We start from the raw sequence: 17,395 nt of genomic DNA on the forward strand, positions 1-17,395 counted from the left end.
ACTTCACTTCTATGCAATGTATCCATGTGACAAAATTGCATTTGTACTCCTTAAATTTAAACAAATAAAAGAAAAAAAGAAAAAAAAGATTTACATTGTAAAACACATAGTAAAACTACCTAAAAATATTCTCATTGGCCCAAGATTCCCTCATCCTAGAGACATTTTACCTCAAATCTCTTCTTTGTTTCCAAGAAATCGTATTTTCCACTGAGTTCCCAAACCCTTTTTCTATGTAATTTAGACTCAGTTCACTTTTTTCAGTTCCCTCTCTACACATTTAGATCTCCCCAACCATCAGCACCACAAAGAGCTTGAAGCCAAGATGACAAAGATTGAATCTTGTTTGGAAGATAGAAAAGGAGGAAGGGATGTTTTAATTTATAAGCTCTTTGTGGACCTTTGTCCCTGAATAATAGTAATAGTATATGTTGACTATGTCAGAGGCACTCTGCTAAATGCTTTATCATGTTATCCTCCCAACCACCCTGTGAATTTGACACTACTATTTCTCTATCCTTTGAAACACCGGGGTTCACGTTGTTGGGTAAGTTGCCCAAGGTAGCATAGGTGGAAAGCCAGAAAGCTGGGTTTGAAGGCAGAGTGGGCTGTGAAAATGTCTCCACAGTAGGCACTCAGGAAACATTTGTTGACTGCAGAGACAGGGTCCCACTTGGGAACCAGCCTGTACACTGACAAGGCAAAGGGTGTAAAAGCAATTTCTCTGCTGAATTTATTGGAAACACATGTCAAAGCTTTATTTCAAAGTTGCTTAAAGCGGCTTCAAAAATCCAGTTCTAAAACTGGAATAGGAAAACATGTGGTTAGATAACACTGTGAGACGAGGTACAAGTGATCAGTAAACTCTGTTACAAGGTGACTTTAGTGAGGCAGGTATATCAGGTCTCCCAGAAGGGGCTCTTAATCTTATTGAAGTTGATTATAAAATTACTAATATGTTTTATCAGCAATGCTTCCAGAAGGGACCACTTAACACACCAGTGCACAAAGCTCTGTTCTAGCTCAGGTTTGAGATCATTTTCTTTCATCAGAAACAGCTGTCTCTAAACTGGCAATTTTTTTTTTTTCCACCTCAGCACTATTGACAATTGGGTCAGACAACTCTGTCACTGGGGCCGTTCTGGGCATTCTAGGATAGTTAGCAGCATCCCTGGCCTCTACTCACCAAATGCCAGTAGTACCCTCCTCTTCCTGATTGTGATAACAAAAAATGTCTTCACATGGTGCCAAATGCTCACCACGGGGTGGGGGGCAAAAATCATTCTCTCCCTCTATTGAAAACTACTAGTCTAGAACTTTCATTTTCAAGTGGTCCATGTACCAATAGCAACAGCATTCCCCGGTAGTTACTAGATATGTGTGGTCTCAGGCCTCTCCCCAGACCTCCTGAGTCAGAATCTGCAGTTTAACAGGATCCCCAGGGATTCATATGGATGTTGAAGACTGAGAAGCCCTTCTAGGCTGTGGTTCTCAATCTTGTCTGCATATCAGAGCACCTGGGAGCTTTACAAATTACTGATCACACTTCCAGAGACTCTGATGTAATTGGTTTGGGGCAGCCTGGGCTTTGGGATGGTGAAAAAAACTCCCTCCAGGAGATTTAATGTGCAGCCATGTTTGAACTCTCATTCTAGGTGGTTTAAACCCCCATCAGCACACTCACGTGCGCGTGCACATACACACACACACACACACACACACACAGCAGAGTGAGTTACAACAGCCTATAAACAAGATCTCAAATCTCCAAATCAATTATGCTTTCTTCCTTTCCATAAACATCCTTCTTTATTTGGCCTCATCTCTTTTAAGATTATAAAATTAAGTCATCTGATGATAGCTTCAAAAGGTAAGATTTGGATATAAGTAGCTTTTAAAATAATGGTTGGAATGATTTAGAGGAAAAAATGAAGGCATTGATTTAAACTTCCCCTGGTAGCTTTTAAAAGAAGAGCCATCAAAATCATCCCTCAAATTCTCGATAATTAAAAAAAAAGGTACTTGAAAAAAAAAACCCAAACATTAAATAGCAAACTCTATCAAGAAAATTGTTTTGCATGAAATATATAATTATGGAAAGAGCCCGTGTAAATTGGAAAGCAAAATGGTAACACCTTAATAGACAAAGGAAATGAACTCACAATTCACAAAAGTGGATGTATAATTAGTAGAGAAGCCTAAGAAAATGTGCAGCTTCAGTAGAAATCAACGGAGTGCTCAAGAAAACAGTTACTGATTTTCCTTTAAGTAAATCCACAAAGATGAATAGGAAAATGATCGTGAAAAAGACATATGCACATTCTCAAAAAATATTGAATGTCTTCTGTATAGCAGGCACACAGTAGTATAAATGATGAGGGTTGGGGGGTTAATAAATGGAAAATTCCCAGTCATTGTGGATTTATATCTCTCCCAACCCAGTCGTGTCTTCATGGAAGCCCATTCTAAAGAAAATGTTCACATGGAAAAGGTTGTGTTCATTTATGGTAGCAAAATTGATTAAGAACCTAAGTGTCCAATAATAGGATTCCAATTAAGCAAACTCTGGTGCAGCCACCTGATGAAATGCTATGAATACTATTTGTGATATAATGAATGATAAATAATTTATACAGTATAAAACTGGAAAAATGCTTCAGTGATTGAGTGAATTTTGAAAATGATACAATGGTATGGTCCCCACACCCAACACACACACTATATATTTGTATATTTAAAGTTCCAAGGAGCCCTTAAACTAAGAAGGTTGTTTATCTTTGCTTTAATCCAGTATTTCTCAATTTATCTGATGATTGATGGTTTCCTTTTTCTCCCTCTTTTCCTCTCCCTTTCTTTTCAAAGGAAAACTTGTTTTATCATCTCTTGAAACTAGTATTTCTCAAATGAACAAAACCTCATGGATTTGCTGGCATATACAGTAGTATTTAAGAGCTATGTAAAAATAAAGGCCTTACATGGGTATATATATGGTAAAAAATTTATCAAGTTCACTTAGATTTGAGCATTTTACTCTATATAAAGTATTTTTAGAAACACTGCTAGATTCTGAGAAGGCAAGAAATATTTTTAAGTGAAATTTTGGTGTTCATTAGAACAAATGCATGAATATTTGTTAAGTCAACGTTTTGGTACACTACAGATATATTTCTGTGTATCAGTTGTTAATGTGTGCCTCTAATGTACTGTCAATATGTACAGATTACTTATTGATATGGTTTGGTTGTGTCCCTACCCAAATCTTGAATTGTAGCTCCCATAATTTCCATGTGTCACGGGAGGGACCCAGTGGGAGGTAATCGAATTATGGGGGTGGGTCTTTCCCATGCTGTTCTTGTGATAGTGAATAAGTCTCATGAGATCTGATGGTTTGATAAAGGGGAGTTCCCCTGCACATGCTCTCTTTTGCATGCTTGATATCATGTAAGACATGACTTTGCTCCTCCTTTGCCTTCCACCATGATCATGAGGCCTTCCCAGCCACATGGAACTATGAGTCCATTAAACCACTTTTTCTTTATAAATTACACAGTCTTGAGTATGTCTTTATTAGCAGTGTGAGAACAGACTAATACATGTATGCTAATTTTTACAAGTTTTGCAAAAGAATTTGGTGTAGCAGAAAGAGCTCCAAAACTCATCCTGGATCAGCCAATAGCTAGCTGTATGATCCTGGACAAGTGACTCAGCCCCTCTGGATCTCAATTTCCTAATTTCTAAAATGAGGAGCAATACCAAAACTCTAGTTCCATTTGTCTTTGAAAAAGTTTTACTATTTTAAAAGATTATAAAGCCTTATAGTTACATCTTTGCCTAATAATACATCAAAGGTCATCTTTTTATCTGACTACTGAGTCTTTGGACCACTCATTACCATCACTGTGACTGTGAAAACAATCAATCAGCTTTAAGGTGATCTCTATGACAATGTGCTTTCCAGGAATGCATTATGGGAAGAAGGCAGGGAGGCCTACATTTGTTTCACATGCTCTGTTAGTTAAATGTCAAAAAATTAGTTTTCCGTTTGGTTGCTCCAGAACCCCTGGCTGCCACAGATCATTGCTGGACAGTTGTAGGAGGATTCTTGATACTTCTGATATAATCACCATTGTCTCTAGGCCTTGAATGCCACGGCATAAATAATATAGAAAGATTTTTGTCATCTTTAGAAAAGCTGAGAACTCTTGGTTAAGACAGCAGTCTCCTTGACTTATTTATCACTTTGTCTACTTCTAGAAGTTATTGAACTCTGCCTTGGTAGGGAAATCTTGGGTCAATATTTCTCCAATGAAGTCAGTAGCCCCTTTAGAGACAGGGAGGACTATGTTCTGATGGATGAAGAGAAATGTCCCACAAAATCTGGAGCTGCCTATGGTGACTGGTCTTTGATGATGCCCCTTTCTCCACCAAGATCTTACCAAACAAATGTTGTATCTCAGTTCCCAGCCCCTAACTCTGAGTTGATATCCAATATAACAAACTCTCAATACAATAGGATTAATAAAAAATATTTTAATGAGATTCAACCTGGATACGCAATTTGCCTTTTCTTTATAGTCACTTGAATTCTCCAGGTCCTGCACTTAACACTACTTTAATCTGGATTTCAGGTGCAGGATTTGACCAAGGCAAATATTCTGGTCTTTGTGCCTTCCTCTTCTTCCTGTTTTTATGTAGTTATTGTTAGAAGCATTTCAATTTTCACTTTAACCACCAAAGGCTTTATGAGTTGCAAAGGCAACTTTGGTGGATGTTTCACAATTTAGGAAAAAATGTTCCTAATTTTTACTTAGAGTTTTGTTTCTCTGACTTTACGAGTACCTGTTTGGGACAAAAGAAAGAGTTTGGGTTTGGAGTTGTTTGGGTGCAATTCCAGGCTGAGCGCCTCTCTGACCTTGGGTATGTGTTGTTCCTTACAAGCCTTAGTTGTAGCTTGCACCACCTTCCTTAGGGTGTGGTCCTGATGATTACAAGGGACAATATGTGTGAATGTGCTCTGTAAACTCTAGAAGACTATAAATGCTAGGTGTTTGTCTTTTTTCTGATGCCCTCTAAGGAACTCCAGAGATTTAACCAGTTTGCTCTGGGTGCATGGTTGGCCATTGCATATGGAACCAGACCATGAGGCACTGCCTTCTCTCAAGTACTTCTGAGTGTCACTGTGTTTATGGCTCTATGATTTAGCACCATGTAGGAGGAAGTAATCATTGCACTGCCCCCGAGTGTGTGGTTAAAGGACCAAGTGCAGACAAGTGTTGAGTGGACTCCATTTCCCACATGATGTATGTGGGGCCATGGCAACTATGAGTAACACAGCTATAAATGGGTCACAGCAAGGCGTAAACATCACATGTTCCTCAGTCTGGACTTACGGTGACACAAGGGAGATATTTGGTGTATCATCCTCACACCAGCCAAGATGTACCCTTCCCAAATGTAAACTAGAGGTTGTGCTTCCATGCCATTTTTGGTCTGGGTACAAAAGGTATGTGGGGCAGCTACAGAAGGACTTTTTCAGCTGGTTGCTGTACCTTCCCCATCATTCTCACAAATGTCCCCTACAGGAGAACAGGGCACAGGAGAATAGCTGACAACTGTTGTCTAGGCAGCAAAGCAGTGTGGCCCTGGAGACAGCCCAATACACTTGTATTCCAACACCCTGACAAACAAGAGTGCTTTACAGTATGGGCAATTTTAGCTCTGGATCCCTTCCCATTGTTTCTCATTTCTAAATTCGAGCCCTGATGCAGAGCAGGGAGCTCAGGTCTCCAGATTCCCTAATTTTTGTATTCTGGTATCATGCCAGCATCCCGAGCACACGCTGAGTCCCACAAAGCCAAGGATGGAGATTCTTGCCCTCTGGGGACTTTGGACTCTGGGATGGACTATATCTGACCTTATCCATCATTGCTGTCCTGTTTCCAGGCTTGTTGGGCCCTCTTGAATTATACTGAGACCCGGGAGTGGGGGAAGCTGAGGGACAGGGTGATCTGCAGGAGGACACCTGCAATGGCTCCTGCTTCATCTGTCACCTCATGCCTAGTTCCTTCTGCAAGGAAGAATCAGGTTTATTTTGTAGGCTGAACAAGGTAGCTGTGTAGTCAGTTGGTGGAGTGCCTGGCACGTAGTAGGTGCTCAAAACTGGCACTGCCACCATCAGCTGTTTCTCCACTCCCACACGAGCACAGGCTGATAGCATTGGCCCAGCTTCCCCCTCTTCACAGTTTTTTTTCAGGTCTCCCTTGGCTCTCAACTGCAGTAAGAGGAAGAGCAAAGTTCCCCTGGGGCTAATGTTATATTAAGAATTCCATGCATTTATTTTTCTAAATATGGTCGTCTCACAGTAGTCATGGTGGTCTGGGAAAACTGGATCAAGATTTCTCTATTTTTTAAAAAAATGCTTATTTTCATAGCTTTTGGGGCACAAGTGGTTTTTTTGTAACATAGATGAGTTGTATAGTGATGAATTTTGAGATTTTAGTGCACCCATCACCTGAGTAGTGTCCATTGTACCTAATATGTTGTTTTTATCCCTAGCTCCCCTCCCACCCTTCCCCTTCTGAGGCTCTAAAGTTCATTATATCACTATGTATGCCTTCGCATACTCATAGTTTGGCTTCACTTATGAGAACATACAATTTTTTGTTTTCCACTCCTACGTTACTTCACTTAGAATAATGGCCTCCAGCTCCATCCAAGTTGCTGCAAAAGACATTATTTCATTCCTTTTTATGGATGAGTAATCTTTCATGGGGTATATATACCACATTTTCTTTATCCACTCATTAGTTCTCTATGTTTACAAAACTGTCTCAAAGTCAGAGAGGCCTATAAGCTGAACCCACTTGTGAAGGACATCTTACGGCTCTCCAATGCAAATGGCTCATTCTATGTTTCTCAGTATAGCCATAATTTCACCTATGTATCTGGGACAGATAAAGAATTATCAGAGTCCATGTCAAGCCTGCCATAGAAATGGTACCCATTTCTGGGTTGCAGATGGTGCTTCTCAGTCTGGACACATCTTGGAGAGAAATCACACCTCATAAAACATGCTTCAGTGACAATTTCCTATGGATCATCACCCATTCCATGCTGCTCAGAGAAGCCGAAGGAATACCTCGGCTTCAAGGGAAGCTTGTCATGGGCCTCTTACTTAGCCAGAGAGACTGGCCATATGTCATCCAGCACAGTGACCATAGCAGTAAAGTGGCTAGAGCATACCCTGGCCATCATGGGGCCAGAGCTGGAACCTAGGGCAGAACTGGCAGCATAGCAGAAACATAGCACATCAATCCAACACTCCTGGATTTCTGCATCTATGGGCTTCACTCATTACTGCTGCCTCACATTGAAGAATGTGGGTTTGGCTACAACTGCAACTCCAGTTCTTTTCCTATTTTCATTTCTCCAGTAGTCCAACTCATCAATCACTGGACCCCTGCCATGTGTCAGGTGCCATGATAGCCAATGGGATGTAAAAATTTATTTATATCCTTAAAAGAACATATTTATATCCTTAAAAGATCCTAGCCTAGTGGCAGGGCAGCTATAGTGGGAGACATGAGAGGAGTGAGATGATGCATATAAGCAAATAATCACAATTCAGCATGTTATATGGAGAGTCATGGGGTGGTGGGATTTTAGTCAAAAGTTATAACCAAAGAGGGAGAGGCCAAAGGCTCTTGTCATTACAGGAGCAAAAAGTGGTCTAGTGAACTCAGAGTATAGGGTACCTAAGAGAGAATGACCAGAGATGAGCCTGGATCCTGGTACCCCAGGATGAAGCTGTGAAATTGCTAGTCACCCAGAAACCATGGGCTGGGAAGGAGGTGGTGTCTTACCTCCACTTAGTGACTGGCATGGACTGAAAATTGATAATTTCTTTAAAAAATTAGTAAACAACCTAAATGTCCATTGGTAGATGTATGAATAAAGAAAATGTGGTACACATACACTGGAATTTTTATCCTGGAATAAGAAGGAAACTGCAATATGTGACAACATGGATAAACTCTGAGGACAGTATGCAAAGTAAAATAAGTCAGTAACACAAGGACAAATACTGCATGATTCCACTTATATGAGGTGGCTAAAATAGTTAAACACATAGAATCAAAGAGTGAAGTGGTGGTTACCAGGGGGTTAGGGGGAAATGGGGTGTTACTAATCAATAGGCATAAAGTTTCAGTCAAGCAAGATGAGTAAGCTCTAGAGATCTGCTGTACAACATTGTACTTATGGTCAACAATAATGTATTATACACTTAAAAATGTATTAAGAGAGTAAATCTCATATTGTGTTCTTTTGATAATAAGATAAAATGCTGGGGAAATACAAGAACCTATGCTGACTGCTGTTGATAGCATTTTCAGTTTTGCAATCATTAATAACTTCCTACTTTTTCCTCTGGTTCACAAACCATCCATACCCTGTTAGTGGAGTAGAAACAGCTCCAAAGTCAGGACACCTCTGTTAAAATCCCAGTTTTTCTATCTACCAGCTATGAGACTTTGAGCTAGCTACTTTGATTTTTGAACCTCTATGTATTTCATCTCAACAGTGAGTACAACACAACCTGCATCACAGCAATGCTAGAAATGTTCAATGACACTATGGGCTTTGTGATCTCTAAAGAAATATACAAGAAAGGGAAGCTTTCTTAGACAGATCTCTGCTATAGACTTCTTCGGGCTCAATGGCCAGAACTGGGTCCCATGGCTCCCCCTAGCTGTAAGAGAGACTGAGAAATAGAGTGTAGTATTTCGCTCACCAGCCTTTGTAGTAGAGAAAAACAAGGATTATGGAGGGTGCCAAACCAGAGTTTCTGCCCCAGCAGGGGGAAGATCCTTGTTTATGGAGTTTTCTTTCTCCAGCCCTTGGCAATAAAAAAAGGTGAGCATTCCATTTTTAAGAAAAGATTCAGCTCATTCACATAAGTAAAACACACAAGGAATGACACCAAAGACTAATGGAAAACAAATGTGTAAATAGTGTTCAAGAATCCCTGCATTACAAGAGCTTTGAAAAGAAGTGGCACCATGTCAATTAGCTATTGCTGCATACCAAACCACCCCCCAAATTCAATGTTCAAAACAAGATAATTTCTTATTCTAACTCATGTGTTTTGGCCTCAGCTGATACAGGTTGGGCTCAGCTGATCTTGGCTGGACTCACTGATGTGTCTGCAGGTCATCTGGGGGCTCTGCTCTACATGGGGCCTGGTTAGGGTGCTTTAGCAGGGGTGGTTCTGCTCCACATATTTCTTGTCCTTCTTCTGGGATCAGAAGGCTAACCTGGGCATACCCTTGTTATGGCAACAGCAGAAATACAAGAGTAAGCAAAAACACGTGATACCTCTTGAGGCATAGGCTCAAAACTGGTACACCATCATTTCTGCCTCATTCTGTTGGCCAAAGCAAGATGTGTGGCCAAACTCAGGCATGAGGAATTATACCCCACCCACAGTGGTAGAAAACTACAAAGTTACATGGCAGTAGGGAGAGGTGAAGAACTGGAGCCATAAATGCAAATTTACCTCAGGCACCAGTGGTCTTACAAGCCATAATCATAAGACTAACATTATACTCTAATCCTTCAGGAGAAGCTATCCTAATTTAGTTTAGAATTACTTAAATCACTAGAGCCAAAGTTGATGGCCACAGCATCTACCCATAGTTCATTTACATTAATGGAATTGAGAGATGAAATTTTCAAGTGAAAATGGGGTCTTCAATTTTGACTTGTTCTTATCATATTGATTTATAACCTGGAGGACATTATGCTAAGTCAAATAAGCCAGACATAGACAAATATGGCATGATCTTACTTATATGTGGAATCTAAAAACATTGAACTCATAGAGGCAGAGAGTCAAATGGTGGTTGCCAGGGGCTTGAGGGGTGGTGTGAATGGGGAGATAAAGGTTAAAGAATACACAGAATTTCAGATACATAAGGTGAATATATTCTGGAGATCTCGTATTAGTCCATTCACATGCTGCTATGAAGAAATACCTGAGACTGGGTAATTTATAAAGGAAAGAGTTTTAATTGACTCACAATTCTGCAGGGCTGGGGAGGCCTCAGGAAACTTACAATCATGGCAGAAGGGGAAGCAAACACGTCCTTCTTTATGTGGCAGCAGAAAAGAGAAGTGCAGAGCAAAATGGGGGAAAGCCATTATAAAACCATCAGATCTCATGAGAACTCACTTGCTATCATGAGAATAGTATGGGGGGAACCACCCCCATGATTAAATTATCTCCATCTGGTCCCACCCTTGACATGTGGGGATTATTACAATTCAAGATGAGATTTTGGATGGGGACACAGCCAACCATATCAGATCTGTTGTACAGCATCATGACTATAGTTAATAATGTATCCTTGAAAATTGCTAAGAGATCTTAAATGTCCTCCCACAAAAATAAGTATGTGAGGTGATGGATATGCTAATTATGGTGACTTAAACATTTTACAATGTATGTACGCATATATCAAAACATTGCATTGTACACTGTAAATATATACCATCTTCATTTGTCAATTATGCCTTAATGACACTGGACGGGAAAAACTCATGGTTCCTTTGGTTTTTCTTTTGCAGGCTTGATGTGAAGAATTAAAGAGGAAGAAGATGAATTCAATAGCTCACTAAAATTTTATATATTTGTATGATGATTACGAACCTCCTGAATGCCTGAGACTCTAGCAGAAATGGCCTGTTTGTACATTTATATCTCTTCCTTCTAGTTAGCTGTATTTCCTACTTTATCTTCATTTTTGGCACCTCACAGAACAAATTAGCCCATAAATTCAACACCTGGAGGGTGTGGTTTTGAGGAGGGATATGATTTTATGCAGAGTGATGTGGAAATGTGTCTAATGATTTTGATGAAAAGTTTCTCAAGCTACTTCCTACAGTATTTTGGTCAATATTTGGAATGCGTTTTAGTTCTTCACCTTTTAAATTATGTCACTAAACTTTTTATGAGTTCAAATAAATATTTGACTAAATGTAAAATGTGAATCTAGACTAAATTAATTTTTATATTTCAGATAGCTACATATTCCCTAACCTGGAGATAAATGAGATATGAGTCAGCCCAATCCCATAAGTGAGGGCCTCTCATTCTGAATTATTGAGTACCATGGGTAAAACCATGGCTGACTGATCACTCATATGAAGTTAAATATCACTTGAGGAATTGGATATCATTGATATTCTTCCTCCAAGGATGAGGAGTTTTACAGTGAGTGCATTTTACATCTATAGAGGCTTAGAAACTCCCCTCACCCAGATGGAATAGAGTTCATTATAAGTTAGAAACTCCCCTCACCCAGATGGAATAGAGTTCATTATAAGGCACAATAAAGTAAAGCTGAGCAAACAGAACAAGAGAGGAGAAGAGCCGTCCAAAGATGAAACATGTCTCCTGCTGCTAAAATGGAGAGTCTCTATGTCAACTGAATCAATGTCCAACACGATCATAGACCAAAAAGAATCACCTGTGCTCCTCTAGAGTCTTATGATCTTCTGAAAGGCTTGGACAACTTCACACTGTGAAGATTTGAGGGACCAGGTTATCAAGAGCACACTGTTTGAAAAGCAAGCATGTCACCTACCTGGTATGCAGAGACCTCAACGTCGTTTCTCAGGCTGAATGACTTTGATTTTTGCTTCAGAGTCAGCCATTGTAAAAAATCAGATGTACTTTGAAATATCCCAAGTGTAAATTACTCTCCGCTTTTCTGTTTCATAGAGCTCAGCTTCGAAAAGCAGGGCTATCATTGCCTACACATGTGACTGGCCACAGAGTCAGCAGTGCCTGATGAATTTAAGTTTTCCCAAAAAGGTGCCTGTCTGGTCATAGGTCCCATGTGTTTCACCAGACTGTGATTTATCTGGTCATCTACATCTAATATATACATATGGCAGGGGGAATATCAATCAGAACAAAATATGCCAGCCTAATAATCTGTCAGCAGATGAGGTAAACAGGTTCTAAATAGGCGCTAGGTTGCCTCAGACTGTCTCACTCTACACTGATTAGAGTAGTTGGGTAGGGTTACCAAATTTACCTCAGGGTTCACTTTGTTTTAATGTAAATTATCTATGTTCAGTTTCAAAATTAAGTTCTGGTATAAAGTTATAAAAATTGTCTTCATATTTTAATGTCTTCCAAGGCAAATTTGCAGCACAATACATACCAAAGTCATTAGACAAATTCAATGTATTTTTTGAATTTTAAATTTAATATGTATTGTATTTTGTTAAGGCTCAAATTCACTATATAGGAAAAGACAGTCTTTACTTTCGATGAAGTTATAATTTTCAAAATTCACACATTCTATGCTAAATGGCTCTTTAAAAACCCATATGTCTCATGGAAACAGCCTTATTTATCTTATAGGTTTATAAACAACCAATCACGCAACTTTTCCATGAAGGAGAAGCAAAGTACAAATAGATGAAGGTTCATTAGGAGGGAAACAACTCTGGTGTGAATAAGCATAAGGTACCATACCCAGTTATTAGTGTGCACATTGTAAATGGTATGATAATCATACTCTACTATAAGGAGAGTGTCTTTGAGTACAATACAACTTTCACTCCACCCACATTTCCTGGATGCCTACTAGGTGTCAGTCTATATGCTAAGTGCTGGGGGAACACAAAGCATGTTCGTCTAGAAAATCACCTTGCTTTAAAAAACAAAAAAACCATACCTCTCTGTTCCCCCTCCCCCATGTATGGAATTTTCCTATATTGTGCTTGAGGCATGAGTGAAAGAAGGCCCCGCTGGGTCCAGGACCTGCGGGACACTTGGAAAGCTTCTCTGTTTGGAGCAGAAGCCATTAGGAACACATAAGCCTCTCCAGAATTATCTCAAGCACTCATTTTGTATGATCTTTACATTTCAACAGTGCAGACCGAAAGGTAATTAGCTTTGTTTCCAAGGTTACTTACTGACTAGCTGAATGACACAGTAGTTTTCTAAGTTACGCCCAGGGCATGGGAGGTGATAATTACCCAAATGAATCCCTCATTTTTAACTAGAGCAGTTAGAGGATTTACAAAAAGCCTCCCATTATGATCAGGCCCATGTAAGGAACACTACTAATTTTAATGTGCCATCCTGTGAATTCCCCTCTCCTACATTCTTGAGCTGACCTAGAATTAGGGTTCCCCCTTTGGTGATGAGAACAGGGCTCATTTGGATTCCACGACTATGGGTTGATCAATTAAAATTAGTTCCCTTTGAGGGCCTCTGGCATTATCCCATTGCTTTGCAATCTAGCTTGAAATAGAAACTGCATTTAACTTGATAATTGATGGTCTCTTGGGATTTTAACCTGATGCTGAATGTATGCATCTGTGGCCCATCGCTAGTTCTTTGCCTCACATACCATTAATTACATTTCTGTGCTTCTCCAAAGGAGGATATATTACCATAATGTTCATATGCAATCATGTATTCATTCAGCAAGCCATAGAAAGAGCACTCATGAAGACAGGAAGCAACCCACCAGGATGTTGCCAGACTAAGAAAATCCTTAGCGGTCATGTATTTCATTTGTTTTCTCTACGCAAATGACCAAAGTTGTTTAGATCTTACACTGAAGGCAAATCACACTGTCAAAAAAATATATATATGCTGATTATTAAAAGAGGGGATTCAGCCGTAAAATAAGATTGCAGCCTTAACAACATCATCACCTTTGTGTTCTTCAGAGAAAGAAAAACAACCTCAATTAAGCAATCATTTTCAGATTGTGGAATGCACTTGGCCTCACATCCTTCGCCCCTGTGCTTGTTTATTAAAGGAGGAAATCAATCCCTTAACGTTTGACTTCTTAGCAAAACAATTCAGTGACACCACCGACTAGGATAAACCACGCTATCAAATAACAAGGCTCTTTTTTTATGACCAGCTCTTTCCCTGGTTCAGTGAGGATATATTACAATGCAGATTCCAGAGGGAAGGAGGCTTTCCCCTTGGGCTTCAAATGTCTGCAGATTAGCTGCAAAGCCAAAGGAGGTCTGCACTCTCAAATTGAATTTTTCAAATCTGATTGTTTGTTGGGAGGGCCATAGAGGAGGTGTGTCCACAGGTTTTACTCCAGTGTGGGGGTAGCTCATGGTCTCTAGACATACAGAATGGGGGTCTAGACTTCTCTGGAAACTATTCCTGCTGCTTAATATTGTTCACACATCAATGGTGCACTAGAAAAGACAGTATCCTGGAGGAATTTCTTTTCTGAAGTATTTGGAACACACCAACATCCAATCCACCCACACAAGCCATGCTGCTTTATGGCTGATGGCAAGGTTTAGGAAAAACAAAAACAAAAACAAAAAACAGGGAAGGCTTTGTTCTTGATTTATGATTTTCTTTTGCTTTGTTTGATACTGTGTCTTCTGGTCCTGACAACACACAGATTCTTGATCTCAGGCAACCCTTACCCTCCTCACTCTGATGGAGGTGAGTTTTCCTGCATTCAATGGGAGAAGAGGAACATCAGAAGAAGCCAAAGGAGACATCTCAACTTGTAGAAGGCCAGACACCCATGAGGGCCTGGGATTTCTGCTTAGTATTGGAAATTAGGCCTTTGCTTAGCATTCTAAAATCATCTAGTGGATCCAACTTTATTATAATTTCCTTAAAATGGCATGTTGCATTTATTTAAATTTGCAGATGAGGAAATAGGAGATAGCATAGGTGCCTCCAGTGATATAATAATAGTGCATGGACCAAAACTCCTTATGTCTTTTTTTTTTTTATTTTTCCAGACGGAGTCTCAGTCTGTTGCCCAGGCTCCCAGGTTGGAGTACAGTGGTGTGATCTCGGCTCACTGAAACCTCTGTCTCCTGGGTTCAAGTGATTCTTGTGCTTCAGCCTCCTGAGTAGCTGGGACTACAGGCACGCACCAGCACACCCAGCTAATTTTTGTATTTTTAGTAGAGACAAGGTTTCCCCACATTGGCCAGGTTGGTCTCAAACTCCTGATCTCAAGTGATCCACCCGCTTTGACCTCCCAAAGTGCTGGGATTATAGGTGTCAGCCACCACGCCTGGCCACGACTCTTTAAATATTGAAAAAACAAACAAACAAAAACTCCAAACTTTTCTTTTTCCCAAATTCTGAATTCATTGCTAGGCATCATGGTTGTGATAGTGATGGCCCAGGAGCGGGAGAGTGGGAGCTCTATTTGGAATCCGAACAAATCACACACATAGGGTAGGGAATTCAGAAGGAAGAATTAACCAGGAGAAATGACCCTTCAAGAGACACCATTGGACTTCAAACTTTGTAGTTAGATCCTGGTCTACTGCAAGAACCCCAACCAATACACCCAACATTTTGGCCCTACTTTGCTTATTGCTTATTTCCCCAGACTTTTATTGACATATTTTCTTTCCTAGCTTGGGAGGGGAGCCATCCCCTCTCTGTTGTGTGGCATTAATTTCCTCGGAGAGCATGCTTTCACTAGAGGATTTACCAGTATCTGTCACGCTGGAATCATTGGTTCTATTTGGCCCTGCATATAAACAATAATGTCTATTGCTGGCTAGAAAATAAACCGTGGGAACTGGAATGTTTTTCAACTTAACAATAACCCACAACACTTGGACCAACTATCTGGCATGTTTTTCAATGAGAGGTCATTGAGAACAGCACTGGCAATGGCCCGTTGTATCCCCCAGACCTTTCTTTTAGAGGCCGAACAGAAGCAATGATCTTTAACATATGCACCATTAGGTTAGGCAAGACCTACATCTGAAAGCTTTGTTGATTCAGACACTCAAGACACTCAGTAATTAAGTTATGGGCCAGTGAGCACATTATCTGCAATGAAACATGTCCTTGATCAGCGATTAGATGGGTAAACATGTGACCTCATTGTCTCCACCAAAGGATGATTATGTAACAGTCTCTGGTCCTCAACATCATGGTTATTTGCCAACTTTTGATCCTGGTAAATAAGCTAAAATCACTTGCTATGGTCTGGAAATCAGATTTTTAGGACAACAGACTCTTCCTCGGGAGGCCTGATGCATTCTATCTGATTACAGATGTACTGGGAACTTTACAGATGCCCAAATACGAGATGGATGGGTCATAGGGAGGTGGGAGCTGTGAAGAATGACTCAAGGGCAGTCTGGTGTCACAAGACTTTACCAAAACAAAGACATGTAAAAGATCATCTGTTTATTAAGCTTCAGAGCTTGCTTGCTGCATAAGACATAGTAAAGAGGAAGACATGTAGGAGGGCTAGGGGGAAAAAAAGGGAGGAAGAGAAACAGAATGAGAGAAAGGGAGAAGGGAGAGTGATTTACTCCTAGAGCCCTTTGGTGGGTCACCAAAGGTTTTGTGGCTTCTTTGCAGTCTAGCTAAGCAGAGGAAACCTATCTGCTTCATGCACAATCGAACACTCATCATCTATTTTCTTCTGATGTGTAAGGAGTATGTGCAGGAACTTCCAAGTATAGCAAGGATTAGAAGAGAATCTGGCTTGAGATGACCCGAGACATCTAAATGTCACATAGTCTTGATGCACATGTGACCTGGAACTGCCCTGGGATGACTCGGGCCCCAGCCCTTCCTTAATCCCCATTTGCTCTCCTTCCTCCAGTGACATTAGCATAGCCACAGCCCTCCCGCCTGCTTGCAGCTTCTTATGGGCCAGAGCTTGGTCTCTCACTCAGACTGATCTACATTTTAACCTTGGCTGCCATATTAGAAAGAGCAATAATCACTTTAAATGGCTGCATATGTTTTCAAAACTAAACCCACGGCAAAATCAATAGGTCATGAGCCCTGATCCAGCACATGGCCATGTGCCATTGGAGGAAAGGATACTACACTTTCCTTTGCCCAGACACTTCCAAAATAATCTATTGGAGTTTTGATAAGCATTTTTGAGGGCTACATTGAGGACTATACTTGATGAGTATATGGAGGACTATTTTATATTAAAAAAAGACCAACAATGATTTAAAAATAATCTATACTATATAGTGATTGAAGTCATGATTTAAATCATTTTGACTTAATTTCAGTATCTTCCATAATCCAGATTTCTCTGTCTAAATCAGAAGTTATGATTCAGGCCAAAGTCCAGTGTAGTTAGCACACCAATAAGCTTTTCTTTTCTTTTTGGCTTCTTAGTTTGCTTTCCCCAGCACCAGACTCTGAGATGAGGGTTCAAGTGAAGGTAGCTTGTTTAGGCAGGAAAGGAAACACCAGTAGGGAACTGGGGAGGTGAGATGAAGCAGGGAAGGCAACTGGAGGGAGGGGCTGTGAAGTCAGATATGACTATGGGTAACAGGCTTAATCTCACCAGGGAAGCTCTGGGAGTCTGAATAGAAC

At 40.3% G+C, this 17,395-nt stretch overlaps 1 protein-coding gene across 2 annotated transcripts in view; it reads left to right on the top strand.

Moving 5' to 3' along the window:
* The window catches only part of SMPX (small muscle protein X-linked), a 51,594-nt gene extending 40,544 nt beyond the window's left edge, over window positions 1-11,050 (top strand). For both annotated transcript variants that reach the window (XM_033201517.1, XM_033201519.1), the window contains one exon: window positions 10,627-11,050. The gene's annotated coding sequence lies outside the window, so the exon portion shown is untranslated. The remainder of the gene's footprint in view (window positions 1-10,626) is intronic.
* The last annotated feature ends 6,345 nt before the right edge of the window (window positions 11,051-17,395 follow it).

Source organism: Trachypithecus francoisi, unplaced genomic scaffold, assembly GCF_009764315.1.
Source record: "Trachypithecus francoisi isolate TF-2019V2 unplaced genomic scaffold, Tfra_2.0 Lachesis_group6, whole genome shotgun sequence".
Classification (NCBI taxonomy): domain Eukaryota; kingdom Metazoa; phylum Chordata; class Mammalia; order Primates; family Cercopithecidae; genus Trachypithecus; species Trachypithecus francoisi.